Here is a 15,994-nt window from a genome sequence, read left to right as displayed (position 1 = left end):
GAAACACATTGTAATTATAGAGAGCTGCAGAGCGATACATATTGCAATATACATGCGGGCCCAGATAATACATATTTGTACTGTTCAAATGGCACTTCATTCAATAATCCAGACTTCGGATTGCAAGATGGGGAGTAGGGATAAATGAGACTACCTATCATGTCCCCAATTTGGAATGTTAATGTAACAGTGTGACGCGTATGCAGTTTACTTTGTTTAGATAAGAACCGAGTCCATCCAAAGGCTAAATAAGGTAGATATAATTTATACAAATATATCCTCATTCATCTGTGACCATTGGAAAATATTGATACACAAGGGCTGTATTGTGATATGGTATACTGCTGACGGTCAGATTCCTTGCTACAACACTACTTTGGGGGGACCAAATAATTTACACGTGTTATAGACGACCAGCAGGTTTAGTCGGAGGGGGCAGATGACAGTACATGCTTCCTCTGCCTACCTAACACCATACACACTGCACTTTTCATTTTGAAAAAAAGATAAGAATATAGTAGTTACTGATTCATAGTGTAAAAACATTTATCACTTGTTATGCTCAGAAAAAAACAGTTACCCTTCAGCTAGTTCAGGTGAAAGAACAGCTATAACAAACTTGGTCAATAAAAAATTGAGATACTGTGGTAGTCTCATTTTGTCAGGGATGAAATCTCAAATCTTTTCGTTAACTGATGGACCAGGTTGGCTGCTATGGAAGTCATTTTTGTGGAAATAAGAACAGCGATCTGATTGGATATCACATCTTCATCACAAGGAACGGCTCATTTTCTACATGATGGTATCAAACAGGCCAAGAAAAGTAGGCTTGAAATGGCATTGGTAGACAATTCTTTGATAAAGGCTTGTGGACACTTGCCTCAGGAAGATGCTAACAGCCACTGTGCCCAAAATAAGACAGGGCCCTAGCTTTCATGGCCAACCACACCTCAAAGGAAACACTGCCGCTTCGATTCAATACCATAGGATAAGGAGACCTGGTCCACCCATACTCTTTTTACAGAGGGCACAATGAAAGATCAGCCAGCATGGTCATCTTTCGCAACAAAAGCAAGCTACGAAAATTTAGATATTTTGCTCCTGGGTTGAGTTTATGTTTGATATGCACTTACACTTTCTTGCCATTAAGCAACATGCCATTAACTTTCTCAATGGCCTGTCTGGCAGCTTCCTCGGTCTCAAAGTGGACATAACCATAACCCTTGGAGCCATTTTCATCAGAAGCTATCTGCAAAGAGAAACGTTGGGTACCTCACTTTAAATCTACAGATGAAAAACATTATCATAAAAATTAAAATATGCTGTCTTAGAAATCAGTTAACTGTAGTCTTGAATATAGACTTATTGGTTGAACTTACTAGACGGGAAACTAAACACTGGCTTTAGGCCGTTATCAGACCTGCACCAATCTCAAATGAGATGTGGACTAGTTGTTTGCATTACACTGTATCATCATACAAGGAATCCGAGAGTCCACACTTTAAGTAACCTATGCAAAATCCATCTCGGTTAATGACAATGCCATCAGTTTGTCTATTAACATACCTTACAAGACAGGATATTGCCAAAAATAGAGAATGTGTGATACAGAGCTTTGTTGTCGATGCACTTGTCCAAATTCTTGATGAACACTTTGCCCACTCCAGACTTTCTCAAGGGAGGGTCTCGTTGAGACCATGGTCGACCCTTGATGGTATCAAAGTTCATTGTGTCCAAAGCCCTTTCAGCTGTAAATATGTACAATATATATACAAATTACAATGAAAAGAGATTAGCAATCAAAATTCCAATCTAATTTTGTATTCACATGCAACTGGTTGGAGAAGAGGGAAGTTGATGAATAAGAGAAATAAGGAGGACGAGCCTTTGACTAGATTTGAAAGTCTCTCAGTGTTGGCATAATTTAACTTTGATTCATAATGGGAACACTTAAATTACCTTAGACGGCTATTTCAGGTCACAATAACATACACAAACAGGTAGGTATATTGATATATAAAAGGCAGCATAAGAGCCACAATACCAAGTGCATGAAATTGAATGTGCTTTCATGTAAGTAAGCACTTAACAGAATAAAGCTGTGACCTTGATGTATTAAAACAGTGGTTGATGGTGTGAACTCCATCCAGGCTGTTACGAGGTCAGTCAAGTCACATGTGGCAAAAGTAGGACATAGTCATGGCAGGGTATGAAACTCCCAAAATTTTCAGCCAGACCACAGGACTGGCGAGCTAAAATACTTGCCCGCCCTGACCAAAACCTGCCTGCCCACTATAATCATATGTTTCTCAGGATAATTTAATTAAAACTTTAAATCAAATTCATTGAACATGAAGTAATGCAAGAAAAGAAATAGCAAACACTTTTAGGTCAGATTTGTATTTAATATCCTAGAATATATCATGTAAATAATGCTTATCATCGGGAAATATTTAGAATCTTTTTACTTATGAAATATAACCCGACCATCGGTCAGGGGGGAATCAGTTGAAATCAACCCATCTCGGACGGTCGGGCAGGCAGGTAATTCGAACACTGGTCGTGGGTATGAAATAGGTTATTTTAACGCTGAAACGAACAAGTTCATGTTGCCAAAATACACAAGAAGGCCCTGCCTACGTGTCCTGAATCGAAACATCGTGCTGCGCATTAGGCCTATTACTTTCAAACACAATAAAGCACACATGATGGATATTTAACATACCGTTAGCAGGTTGTTGGGAATTAACATAGGCGTAATTTCAGACATAAAATGATATATCACAAATATGATTTATATTATATTTTATTGCAGACAAGGAGTGTGGGTAATTCAACTTATTATCAGCATATCGTACCAAACTTAAGTAAATAGTATAACGTCTGAAAATGTATTTTTCATAATTCACCTTCCCTAAATATATATTTCCAATGTACTTTGTGTGATAAGCTTGGCTGACAATATTGTTTACAAGTAACTTAATTCTTTACAGCTATGTGACTTCAAAGAAAATTCATGAACCTAGAAGTAAATTATTGATATCACCAGACTGTCCAGTGATTGGCCGGGCATTGACACCCGCACGGACGGCTGGCTGGCCAGCTCGTGGGGCAGTAGTGCGCATCTGGCCACTGGTGGGCATGCCTTGGAAACCTGCAAGCAACAAAAACAATGTCAGTTTGCGAGTGACAGAGATGGTAAGGGTATAACAGTTTCAGACTTGAATTGCCCATTCAGACAAGTAGCTCTTATTAGAAGAGTTAATTTAGCATACATATTTAAACAGTTTGTTGGATGTTTAATGCCACATTCAGCAATAATCCAGCTATATGACGGCGGTCTTTAAATAATCGAGCCTGGACCAGACAATCCAGTGATTAATATCATGAGCATCAATCCACGCAATTGGGATCGATGACGTGCATCAACCAAGTCAGCGAGCCTGACCACCCGATCCCGTTAGCCCCCTCTTACAACAAGCATAGTCGCCTTTTTTGGCAAGCATGGGTTGTTGAAGACCTATTTCACCCTGGATCTTCACAGGTATATTTATACAGTATGTTAGTGTTCCAACCTGCAGTCGGCTGTGTTGGTCGGACTTGTGTCTGCCATCTGGGACTGGCTCGGACCTGTGGCATTTGTCTTCGGGCGAAGAATCCACGCTGGGCTTGGGGCATGGTAGGCACAAAGTAACCTGCTCCAGTTGGCTGGAACTTCTGGTTAAACTGTGCCGTTTGCTGAAGAAGACAATCATTGCAAATATTATAAAAAGAAAAAATTCAGTTGTGTCAAATGCAGATCATGAATCTGACAGCATATAGGTGTTATGTCACTCCAATTGTCTTTCAATAATGTCATGGTTATCAACTGGAAAAGGAAAGTGGAACTTATTGTATCCATGGGGATGGTGCTAACAGTCAAAGGATTATACTTGAAGCAAATGTGGAATTCGAATGACAATCACAGTACCATGGCCAAACAGACAATAAGGCATGGCTGAGACAAGTTTCCTCCGATAACGAGACAAAATGTTCCATAGCCAAGCATGCAGATTAATTCATTGCTTAGGAAACTTATCCATGTGACCCAAGATTCTTGTAGAAAATGTTTGAAATGGAAGAATTTCCCATTTAAAGTTGATGGATCTTTAAGAAATGTTTATGTAGCAAAACCATGTGTACCTGTTGTCTCATGGTGGTCATTGTCTGCATGTACTGTGAGGCAAGGTGAGCACGTCCATCCTCCGTACCCTGGGCCAGTGCCACATACAGAGGTTTTGACACAATAGTACGGCCATTCATCTCGGTTACAGCCTTGGTTGCCTCCTCGGGAGAGCTGAAGCACACAAAACCGAAGCCCTTGGATCGACCACCTTCGCTCATGACCTGTAAAAAGAGTTGAAAACACCAACATGAAAAATACTTATCTTTTTCCGTTAAAAGGGAAAATGCAACAATCAAAGCATCATGGAAAAAGATTAACCAATTTGTCACTCTGGATATTCATCAAGGAAGCATTAACTACTCATGTACAGACAAGTGTTCACAGAAACCGCTCATGGCAACAGTGCCACATGGATACACTTGTCGGATTTTCAGTTTTGCCCAGTATAAAGAGGTGGATAGCCATTTAGGTAAAGCTACACACCAGGGTGTGTGGGCATGACAAAGTATCTGTTATGTATGAAATCCCCCTTCTCAGAACACAAATGTTTTTCACATACTCGAGCAGTGGTGATGGTTCCAAATTGCGAGAACTCCTTCCTTAGTCTCTCGTCGTCAACCACATCATCCAGATTTTTGACATACAGATTCACACCCTGGTATCGGTTGATCCTCTCCATTTTGATCTTCCCGAACTTGTCCTTCAATTCAGCTTGGCATACTGCTTCCTTTTGTGCACGACCAGCATACAACACCTTCCCCCCTCCAAGCTCCATGCCATTCAAGTTATCTACGGCCTAACAAACAGAAACATTACTTCATTTATCTTAAGAGAATCTAAAGCAAACATCATTACAAATGAAAAGAATGGTAGTTTTTCTACTAAAATGCATTAGTGTTGGATAAATAAATAATTTTCATTTTTGGCGTCATATTGCAAAAATACATTTAGCCTGTAAGTTGCAAATTGATCAACTGTTTCTTATCCACAGAACACAATACACACCTTCTCAGCTGCCTCAGGTTCCTCATAGCTAACAAAACCAAACCCTCTTGACTTGCCAATTTCATCTGTCATCACCTGCCAACATCAAATGACATTTTTTGTAAAGGAAAATGTTCATCCACAAAGGTAAAACATGAACATTTAGTGGACAAGTATGTGATGTAACTTCCTTAATTGGTACCAAACACCTCAATCACCAAGGAGGAAACAGAAAGGAATGTGTGGGGTCACTGCAAGAGCTCATTAACCATGTCAACAGGCAGAAAATCTTGCTTGAGCAACTGTCAAGACAAATACATCCTCCCATTCATGACAAAGTAATGGAAGAACATCAATTGAACAAAGTACCATATCAAAACCTAACAAGTAACTCTGAATAAAAGTGGTATTAGATAAGCTCTTACCTTGGCACTTATGATCTTGCCGAATGGATCAAACAATTCCCTAATCTTGTCATCATCCAACTCGTCTCCGAAGTTCTTGATGTAAACATTGTTGAAACGCTTCATCTTGTCACCAAGCAGGGCGATTCGCTCTTTCCTAGGGATGAACTTGCCAACATACCTGTTACAAACAGTACAAAAGTAAGGAAAGCTGTCCACTGGCATTGGTAAACAGAAAGTAGCAAAAAATAATATATATGGAAACACATTGTAATTATAGAGAGCTGCAGAGCGATACATATTGCAATATACATGGGGGCCCAGATAATACATATTTGTACTGTTCAAATGGCACTTCATTCAATAATCCAGACTTCGGATTGCAAGATGGGGAGTAGGGATAAATGAGACTACCTATTATGTCCCCAATATGGAATGTTAATGTAACAGTGTGACGCTTATGCAGTTCACTTTGTTTAGATAAGAACCCAGTCTATCCAAAGGCTAAAAAAGGTAGATATAATTTATATAAATATATCCTCATTCATCTGTGACTATTGGAGTGAGTGAGTGAGTGAGTGAGTGAGTGAGGTTTTAGCAATATTCCAGCAATATCACGGCGGGGGATACCAGAAATGGGTTTCACACATTGTACCCATGTCAGGAATCGAACCCGGGTCTTAGGCGTGACGAGCTAATGCTTTAACCACTAGGCTACCCGACTGCCATGTGACTATTGGAAAATATTGATACACAAGGGTTGTATTGTGATATGGTATACTGCCGACGGTCAGATTCCTTGCTACAACACTAGACAATTCTTTGATATAGGCTTGTGGACACTTACCTCAGGAAGATGCTAACAGCCACTGTGCCCAAAATAAGACAGGGCCCTAGCTTTCATGGCCAACCACACCTCAAAGGAAACACCGCCCCTTCGATACCATAGGATAAGGAGACCTGGTCCACCCATACTCTTTTTACAGAGGGCACAATGAAAGATCAGCCAGCATGGTCATCTTTCACAACAAAAGCAAGCTACGAAAATTTAGATACTTTGCTCCTGAGTTGAGTTTATGTTTAATATGCACTTACACTTTCTTGTCATTAAGCACCATGCCATTAACTTTCTCAATGGCCTGTCTGGCAGCTTCCTCGGTCTCAAAGTGGACATTACCATAACCCTTGGAGCCATTTTCATCAGAAACCATCTGCAAAGAGAAAAGTTGGGTACCTCACTTTAAATCTACAGTTGAAAAACATTATCATAAAAATTAAAATATGCTGTCCTAGAAATCAGTTAACTGTAGTCTCGAATATAGACTTATTGGTTGAACTTACTAGACGGGAAACTAAACACTGGCTTTAGGCCGTTATCAGACCTGCACAAGTCTCAAATGAGATGTGGACTAGTTGTGTGCATTACACTGTATCATCAAACAAGGAATCCGAGAGTCCACGCTTTAAGTAACCTATGCAAAATCCATCTCGGTTAAAGACACAATGCCATCAGTTTGTCTATTAACATACCTCACAAGACAGGATATTGCCAAAAGCAGAGAATGTGTGATACAGAGCTTTGTTGTCGATGCTCTTGTCCAAATTCTTGATGAACACATTGCCCTCTCCAGAATTTCTCAAGGAAGGGTCTCGTTGAGACCACATTATTCTGATTGGTCGACTCTTTGATGGTATCAAAGTTCAGTGGGTCCAAAGCCCTTTCAGCTGTAAATATGTACGATATATATACAAATTACAAAGAAAAAAGATTAGCAATCAAAATTCCAATCTAATTTTGTATTCACATGCAACTTCAATTTTTCAACAGACGTCAACTGACAGTTGTGCAAGTAGTCTTTGAATTGTTAGCAATTAACATCAGGTCTTTTTAACTTAGAATATGGTTTGGAGGTTTGGAGGTCACCAGTAGTTCAGAGTGATATGCAACTGCCCAATGGTTGAACAATGTCGTAAAACATTGTTCAACAATGTTGAAGTGAGATTGACCAATCAGAGAGCAGAACTACTAACAACATATGAGCCTGTATACTGTTAGTAAAAATCCAAGATGGTTGTTACTGATCTAATATGAGACTGTTTACCGTCAGTGACAGCCATTTTGGATTTTCCAACAGCCACCTATCATATTTCACATGAAAAATGGGAACAGAAATTTGTTATTCGACACTGTTTTGCGTTTTAATATGATTAATATTCATTTTAGATAACTTTTGTTACTTAATTAATAGATTATAGTTAAAATTATCAAAAGGTTTGAAGAGTGGTCTCCCTTTGACCCTTACCTCAACAGTTGTAAGGGTCAAGTTTTTCATTTTGACATTATGTGATATTGATACCAGATAGTGCATGGCTGAAGTTAACTTTTTTTTACGGGGGGGGGGGGGGTGCAAATATTTGTACAAGTATCACTTGTCCCCAACTTGATTCAAATAAAACTGTTTCTATTAAAAGTCTGCTAACCAAATATGACACCGTATACAGCAACTAAAGACACCTTAACTTATAATATGCTTGTCAACCTTTCCCTGTACATCAGTGGTTTGATAACAATGTAAGGACCTACGCCGAAACGTAGCTCGTTCATCCATATAGCTTGTCCTTACTCCTTAAAAATGCCTCATGGAGAAAAACATTTTGAAATTTTGGAATAACGCTTTATTTTTCTACTCACGACTGAAGCATTTGATGCAAGAATTGTTCAAACATTATATGATTTTCCAGCATTGAGTGCTCTAGCTTGATCGGGTTAGTCTGTATAGCCTCAATGTCTCGCTGGTGTAAGGGAGATAACTCCATTAGGGGGGTCACAATGTGGATTTACTCTACTGGTATGTTTTATTTTGTCACAAAAGGGTGCTTGCTGGTGTTGTGTGCTTTTACCTGTGAACCATGCTTTTTCCCAACCAAGCCACCACCGGGGGAACATATTATGTCATTTTATCATTCTTGAGTTTAACAGTAAATGACCATTTCCCTGAACACCACCAGACTTGTGGTAGAGTTATGCAGTGGTAGTTATTACTGTTAGTTCTTAAGTTCAAGATAATCACAAGGGTTCAAAGATTTGATTTCCTCAGGGTTCCCATGTGATATGTTTGTAATCAGATTTATTTAAACATCCTGTAAACATCTCTGAAAGGTTAGGTTTCACAAACATGATCACATAACCTAAAGACTACCCTGGTCTATTTTAGAACACTATTATTAATATTTACAAAGATGAGATTCTCTGAGGGACCAGTGTATCTTTCCTTCTATGCTAATGACTTTTCAATCACATTTTGACAAGATTCTGAATACATATAGATAATTTGATGTTTAGATATAGATCACTTGTTGACATCAAGAATGCAATATTTAGATATCATAAAATGATTTATTGATGTCACCAATTTTATTTTAAGATATAATAAAAACATTTGACATTTCAAATTTGTTTCATTACATATCACTTAACAATTTACCAACATTACAAATTCAATTCTTTCAGACATCAAAATTATTTATTGGAATAAATTCCATTTTTAGACATAATTTTTTTATTGACACAACAAATTCGAATTTTGGATATAAAATGATTTATTGATATCACAAATTTGATTGTTTTGTCACATATTCAAAGTTTAATTTTCTAAAAATGGTTCATTGATGTCACAAATTCGATTTTTAGATATCCCAAATTCAATTGATTGATATAACAAATTCGAAAATTAGATGTGATTTATTTATAATTCAAATTTCAGACATAAAATGATATGTCACAAATATGATTTATATTATATTCGATTGCAGACAAGGAGTGTGGGTAATTCAACTTATTATCAGCATATCATATCAAACTTAACTAAATAGTATAACGTCTGTAAATGTATTTTTCATAATTTCACCTTCCCTAAATAAATATTTCCAATTTACTTTGTGTGATAAGCTTTGCAGACAATATTGTTTACAAGTAACTTAATTCTTTACAGCGATATCAACCTAGAAGTAAATTATTGACATCACAAATTCCATTTTTTTATACCAATAAATACTAAACGAATTTGTGATTTCTAAAATTGAGATATTAAAAAAAAAGAAGATATTGTGACTTACTTGATCTATTTTACTTTCTTATATCAACAATTTAATTTAGTGATCTAAAACACTTCAAATTTAAAATCTCAAAACTGGATTTGTAATATAAATAAATTAATTATTGATATCAAATTCAATTATTGACGTCAATAAATTAATTATTGATGTTATAACACAGGGAATAGTAAAATGGCGTCTCCGCTACTTTCACTTTCATGTTGCTTCCTGTTAGCGATCCGATGTTCATGTAACCTACAGCTATGAAAACAATATTGCATGTTCCTTCTGTAACATCCACTGGACTAAAAAATGATATACATATATTATAAAGGGTCAGTCTGTGTGACTTATTTGACAAGTGTACGGTCATCGTACCCCGACAAGGGCCCAAGTTACAAACCACGGTTTTCTCTGGCCCAGGCTTATAACAAGCCACCGTAATGTAGCTTAATTATTTTTGAGTGCGGTGTAGAAAGCAAACAAACCTAGATAAAACTTGCCGTATCACTGTACAGCTGGTCTTCGTCTGAATCAGAGGGACGTAAATCCGCAACTTGTTTTGATCCGATACTGGGCACCAATGAATGACATTTAGTGACGTAATTCAATCGCAGCCAGCGACAGATCGGCCACCGCTCCTCTTTCACGTACAAGCTCCTCACAGGATAGACCGTTTGAGACACATGCCCTGTGAAGGAGCTTGTAGACTGGATCCCAGTCAAGTCGCAAACGGTGCAAGGCTAAATAATGTCCCTTTCTTTTACCGAAATCGATGAAAAGTTAGTACTTGCGACTTTCAGAGGTTGGCAACTTGGCATATCAAGAAATCGTACTTTTTTCGCAAATTCGTGTAAAAAATAATCAGGACAGTTGACAGCTACCATATAGTACAAATATTGTTGTTTTGCATTTGTTTTTACCAGCATCTGCCAGTGATGAAAACCAAGTTCTCTATCAGTAGTTTAACTGAACAAATCAGAATAAATTGAATTTTTTTTGAAGCCATGAATTCATTGACCCTCCAATCTTAGACAATTTTGGGTAAACTGACAAAACAAATAAAATAATGAAATATTTATTTATGACATAGATCTACATATTGAATTGTGACCTAAAATGTATATAAAATCTTAAATGACAAAAAAGTATTTTTATGGTCTTGTCCTGTGCTTAGATATATTTACCAGATTATCCATAGTGTTTAGAAAGGATCCTGCTAATCTTTTCAAAACCAAATGTATGTCAATCCTATACTTCACCACTTTACCAAATGCCCCTCGTCTGCTTCAATACACCTACCAGATTATTAACCTATTAATAAAGGATCCTGCAAAAGAAATATTAATAAATACCATATTTTATATTTAACACTTTATTAAGAAAGGATCCTGCAAAAGAAAACACTCAAACACAACCAATGAAATTGTGTCAACAAATTCACTGCCGACTTGTCTACAAGATCACTGTAAATTGTGTCCAAGTTGACGGTGTCTACAATTTCACCGAATCCCTAAAGATATGGCTACTGCACAATATATATCCAAAGACTTGTGTTGTGATAATGAATGTGCTCCGGTTCAGATCGAGCTCCCAAGTACACTAAGCCAGGTAGTATCATGCAATGATTTGCTAGTCAAAAGTTACAAGCACAATTGAGTAAATGTTAGTGTTTTGAAGCTGCATCAGTTTCTTAAAAGTATCAATACATGGGAAGGCAAATCGTGTATTGCATCATTTGGGATGCATTAACATTGAATCAACCATACCATGCCATGCTGAAGATTTGGTTTGTTGTTCAACACCGCACTCAGCAATATTCCAGCTATATGCCATGCTGAAGAACCAGATCTATATTTCTCATTGTGATGCATTCTATTCTCTAATGTTACGAACAACAAAACCACAATTCAATGAAACGGTTTATTTGTTGTAAAATAAAACATTGGTTTAACAGACTCAATAGATTATTAACTACATCCATTACAGTAGTCCCTCTTCTCATGTTCTCTATAATGCTTCCATACAACTCAACTGACAAACAATGGTTAAGTCATTCAAAGAAAGTTGACAAACATTCAATACAGCAAAGCAAAAATGAACTAAGAACACTATTGTACACAATACATAAAGGTCTGTTTTTTTAGTCTGTTGCTATTTTTATAATGCTATTATACACTTTGTATGTCATAACAGCGGAGTTATGGATAAAGTTAATAATCTATCAGTACCTGACTGCAACTGATGTTTTTTTAACAGTGAAAACAGGAGAACTCTCCTATTTTGTACTTATTTTAACATATTTTGCTATTTTTTTCTATTTTTTTTTCAAACTGTAAGAATGCCATTCTGCACCATCAAAAGGACAGACAAAACAATGCAAGACAAACTTTGCTTGCACAAACAGCTACAATTTACAATCCAGCTATTTTTTTGGCTAGATTGTGTCACTTGTCCAGATGTTCCCTGTCTAGCTTGACGGTGCAGAAATAACAAACGGAGGAAGTGGGAAGAGATCACTTGTCGCCTTTGGACATGGCAGCAGCTTCCTTGGCCTGGTGGGCTTGCAATACAGCAACCGCCTCATCAACCTGGGGACACAAAACATACTGATCAGCATCTCAAACAATAGCAAAGGCATTCTCAAGACATCTTGGTTGTACAATTTCATCAGCCTATTCAATGTCAAGGGCAGATACAGAGACTACAGCCACAAAGTATTCTGGACGCTGTTTTAATCCTTTTAGTGCTTCGTTGAGTATCCTATTATCAAAACAGGACATTGCAAAACTAACTTGTTACTGTATCCAGTTTCACAGAAAGTTCACTTCAATAGATTAACAAGACAACAATTCTGAAAAAAATATACCACTAAAAAAATACACCCAATTCTTTCATGACCATGGTTAATCTGTCATGGCTGGTGGGTATTGCAACACAGCCTTCCAAATGTGGGCGTTCTTTAATTTCTGATGAGTAGCATATATTCAGAGATCCCGTCTTTGATCTACCTACCTTTGCCTTGAGAGACTCGTTTGACTCCAACATGTGAAGAAGTTCGGAGTTGTCGATCTCGAGCAACATGCCAGTGATTTTTCCGGCCAGCTCGGGGTACATTCTCTGGATAAGAGGGAACAGCCTCTCTCCTAGCATCTGCTTTTGTTCCTGTGGTGGTGCAGCAGCCAACATGGAGGCCGTCAGAGGCTCCTGCCCTGGGATGACAACAGACTGCTGGGGCTGAAACAGACGAGATGTATGAAGTCTTGATTATCAGCAGTTTATCTACCTATAATCTCAAAATGATACGGTTACTTAACGTAACACTAGGGCTGTAACAATTCACTTGCGTATTCAGTGAATCGAAACGTATCCATTCATGAATTGAATTCGTTATTCGTGGTCACCAGAATCGAATAATTACGAATATGAAATCATGTGCATCTACATACCCTGTACCTACAGATATCCATAAAAACATTATATGCAAAGATTTCTTAAAGACAACACTCATATATATAATTTGACAGTATTGTGGTCACCGGTCATTGTCTTATTTGAGCAGATACTTGTACCTGGATAAATGCAGTATAAAAATGTATAATATATTAATAATTATCCAACCATGTCAAATAATTTGTTATTTTCCACTGAATGTAATAAATTAAAGATCAACTGCTGACTTGTTATTGTATTTGTAAATAAATATTTGTATTAGTTACCCTATATCCATGATATGAATCGTATTTGCCTCATAATGTATCCTTTGCAGCCCTACGTAACACCCAACTAACATCTTGAAAGACCAGGGATTTAGTTCATGATATAGTTCTGTATTTTCACCTAAACCATAAAACATAAAAACAGGTGGTTGACGAGATGTTGGGATATGAACCATAGCTTTTAAATAGCCAAGTCATAGCTATGACTTTTCAAGACTTGGGCGTTTTCCAGACAATTTCTCTCCCATTCTATTGATGTCAGCGTGTCAACTTTTTAATCTTCTGTTTTTTACCTAACTATGAAATATGAAATCTAAAGCACCGACTAACCTGACCTAAAGTTAACGCCTACAGTTGCATTAAACCACATTTCAGAAACATCTGTAAAGGTGAAGGTCAAATATGACAAGTAGCACAGGTCTGGTGCTGACAAATCAATGAAAAAGTAATATTTTCTTAGAAAAATCACTTATCGAAATCAAACTTGACACTGAACCTCTCCTATTCCCAAATGGAAATGAATCCATGAAGTGGTTTTCAAGTTACAGGTCACAAATGAAGTAAAATATATATATCTAAGTTCGAAATATGACTAAAAAATATTTTTGGAAAATATACATGTCAAAATTAAACTTTTACATCAACTCTTCTATAAGGATAGAAAGTGTTCCTTAAATTTGAAAAGAATCCAAGTAGTAGTTCTCAAGTTTTGGTCGCACTAATGTTCAAGTACACATATTCTCATTAAATTATAAGTAAAACCAAACAATTTTCAGAAAATCCAAATACTTAAATTAAACTTAGCACTGCTCTCTTACTTTTGGCATAGAAAGTCTGAAACAAAACTACTGCAGAAGTTTTCAAGTTATAGGTCGAACACAAGGACAAATCTGAGGCTTTTAACCCAAGATCAGGTCCTGACTGTCAGAAATGTACTCTCAAAATCATTAAGAATGGCAATTAATATAGAAGGATTGAGGGTGCCCCCAACACTTTGGGCAGCCAAAACATCCATTTGCTGGCATCCATTTTCTACTTTGAGTTAAGAATGAAACCTTGGAATCAAACTGAAGCTTTAAGCTACCTGCTGCATGACCTGTGACTGTGGAACAGCTGTTGGGGGGTTGCGCATCTGGGTGTTGAACTTGAATCCTTGTCTGTTGGGGGCATTGGGCATCGCTGCTGCAGCAGCTGTTGGTCGGTTGCCCATGCTCGGGCCCATTGCAGCCATGCGAGCATTGGGGTTGGTTGGCACTGCACCAGACTGTCCAGTGATTGGCCGGGCATTGACACCTGCACGGACGGCTGTCTGGCCAGGTCGTGGGGCAGTAGTGCGCATCTGGCCACTGGTGGGCATGCCTTGGAAACCTGCAAGCAACAAAAACAATGTCAGTTTGCCAGTGACAGAGATGGTAAGGGTATAACAGTTTCAGACTTGAATTACCCTTTCAGACAAGTAGCTCTTATTAGAAGAGTTAATTTAGCATACATATTTAAACAGTTTGTTTGATGTTTAACGCCACACTCTGCAATAATCCAGCTATATGACGGCGGTCTATAAATAATCGAGCCTGGATCAGACAATCCAGTGATTAATATCATGAGCATCAATCCACGCAATTGGGATTGATGACGTGCATCAACCAAGTCAGCGAGCCTGACCACCCGATCCCGTTAGCCCCCTCTTACAACAAGCATAGTCGCCTTTTATGGCAAGCATGGGTTGAAGACCTATTTCACCCTGGATATTCACGGGTCTATACAGTATGTTAGTGTTCCAACCTGCAGTCGGCTGTGTTGGTCGGACTTGTGTCTGCCATCTGGGACTGGCTCGGACCTGTGGCATTTGTGTTGGGGCGAAGAATCCACGCTGGGCTTGGGGCATGGTGGGCACAAAGTAACCTGCTCCAGTTGGCTGGAACATCTGGTTAAACTGTGCTGTTTGCTGAAGAAGACAATCATTGCAAATATTTAAAAAAAGAAAAAAAATTCAGTTGTGTCAAATGCAGATAATGAAAACGACAGCATATGAACTGTGGAAAAGGAAAGTGGAACTTATTGTATCCATGGAGGATGGTGCTAACAGTCAAAGGATTACACCTGAAGCAAATGTGGAATTTGAATGACAGTAGTACTGTACCATGGCCAAACAGACAATTAGGCATAGCCGAGACAAGTTTCCTCCTATAACGAGACAATAGTCATACATGACCCATAGCCAAGCATGCAGATTGATTAATTCATTGCTTAGGAAACTTATCCAAGTGACCCAAGATTCTTGTAGAAAATGTTTGAAAGGGAAGAATTTCCCATTTAAAGTTGATGGAATCTTTAAGAAATGTTTATGCAGCAAAACCATGTGTACCTGTTGTCTCATGGTGGTCATTCTCTGCATGTACTGTGAGGCAAGGTGAGCACGTCGGTCCTCCTTACGCTGGGCCAGTGCCACATACAGAGGTTTTGACACAATGATACGGCCATTCATCTCGGTTACAGCCTTGGTTGCCTCCTCGGGAGAGCTGAAGCACACAAAACCGAAGCCCTTGGATCGACCACCTTCGCTCATGACCTGTAAAAAGAGTTGAAAACACCAACATGAAAAATACTTATCTTTTTCCGTTAAAAGG

General features: G+C 38.1%; 1 pseudogene; it reads right to left on the bottom strand.

Moving 5' to 3' along the window:
* LOC139454530 (uncharacterized) overlaps nucleotides 1-15,994 on the bottom strand; it is a 47,383-nt pseudogene that overhangs the window by 27,441 nt on the left and 3,948 nt on the right.

Source organism: Haliotis cracherodii, unplaced genomic scaffold (assembly GCF_022045235.1).
Source record: "Haliotis cracherodii isolate W230 unplaced genomic scaffold, xgHalCrac1.p SCAF_1, whole genome shotgun sequence".
Taxonomy (NCBI): Eukaryota; Metazoa; Mollusca; class Gastropoda; order Lepetellida; family Haliotidae; genus Haliotis; species Haliotis cracherodii.
The sequence above is the reverse complement of the archived record's forward strand: the minus strand, read 5'-3'. Positions and strand labels throughout refer to the sequence as shown.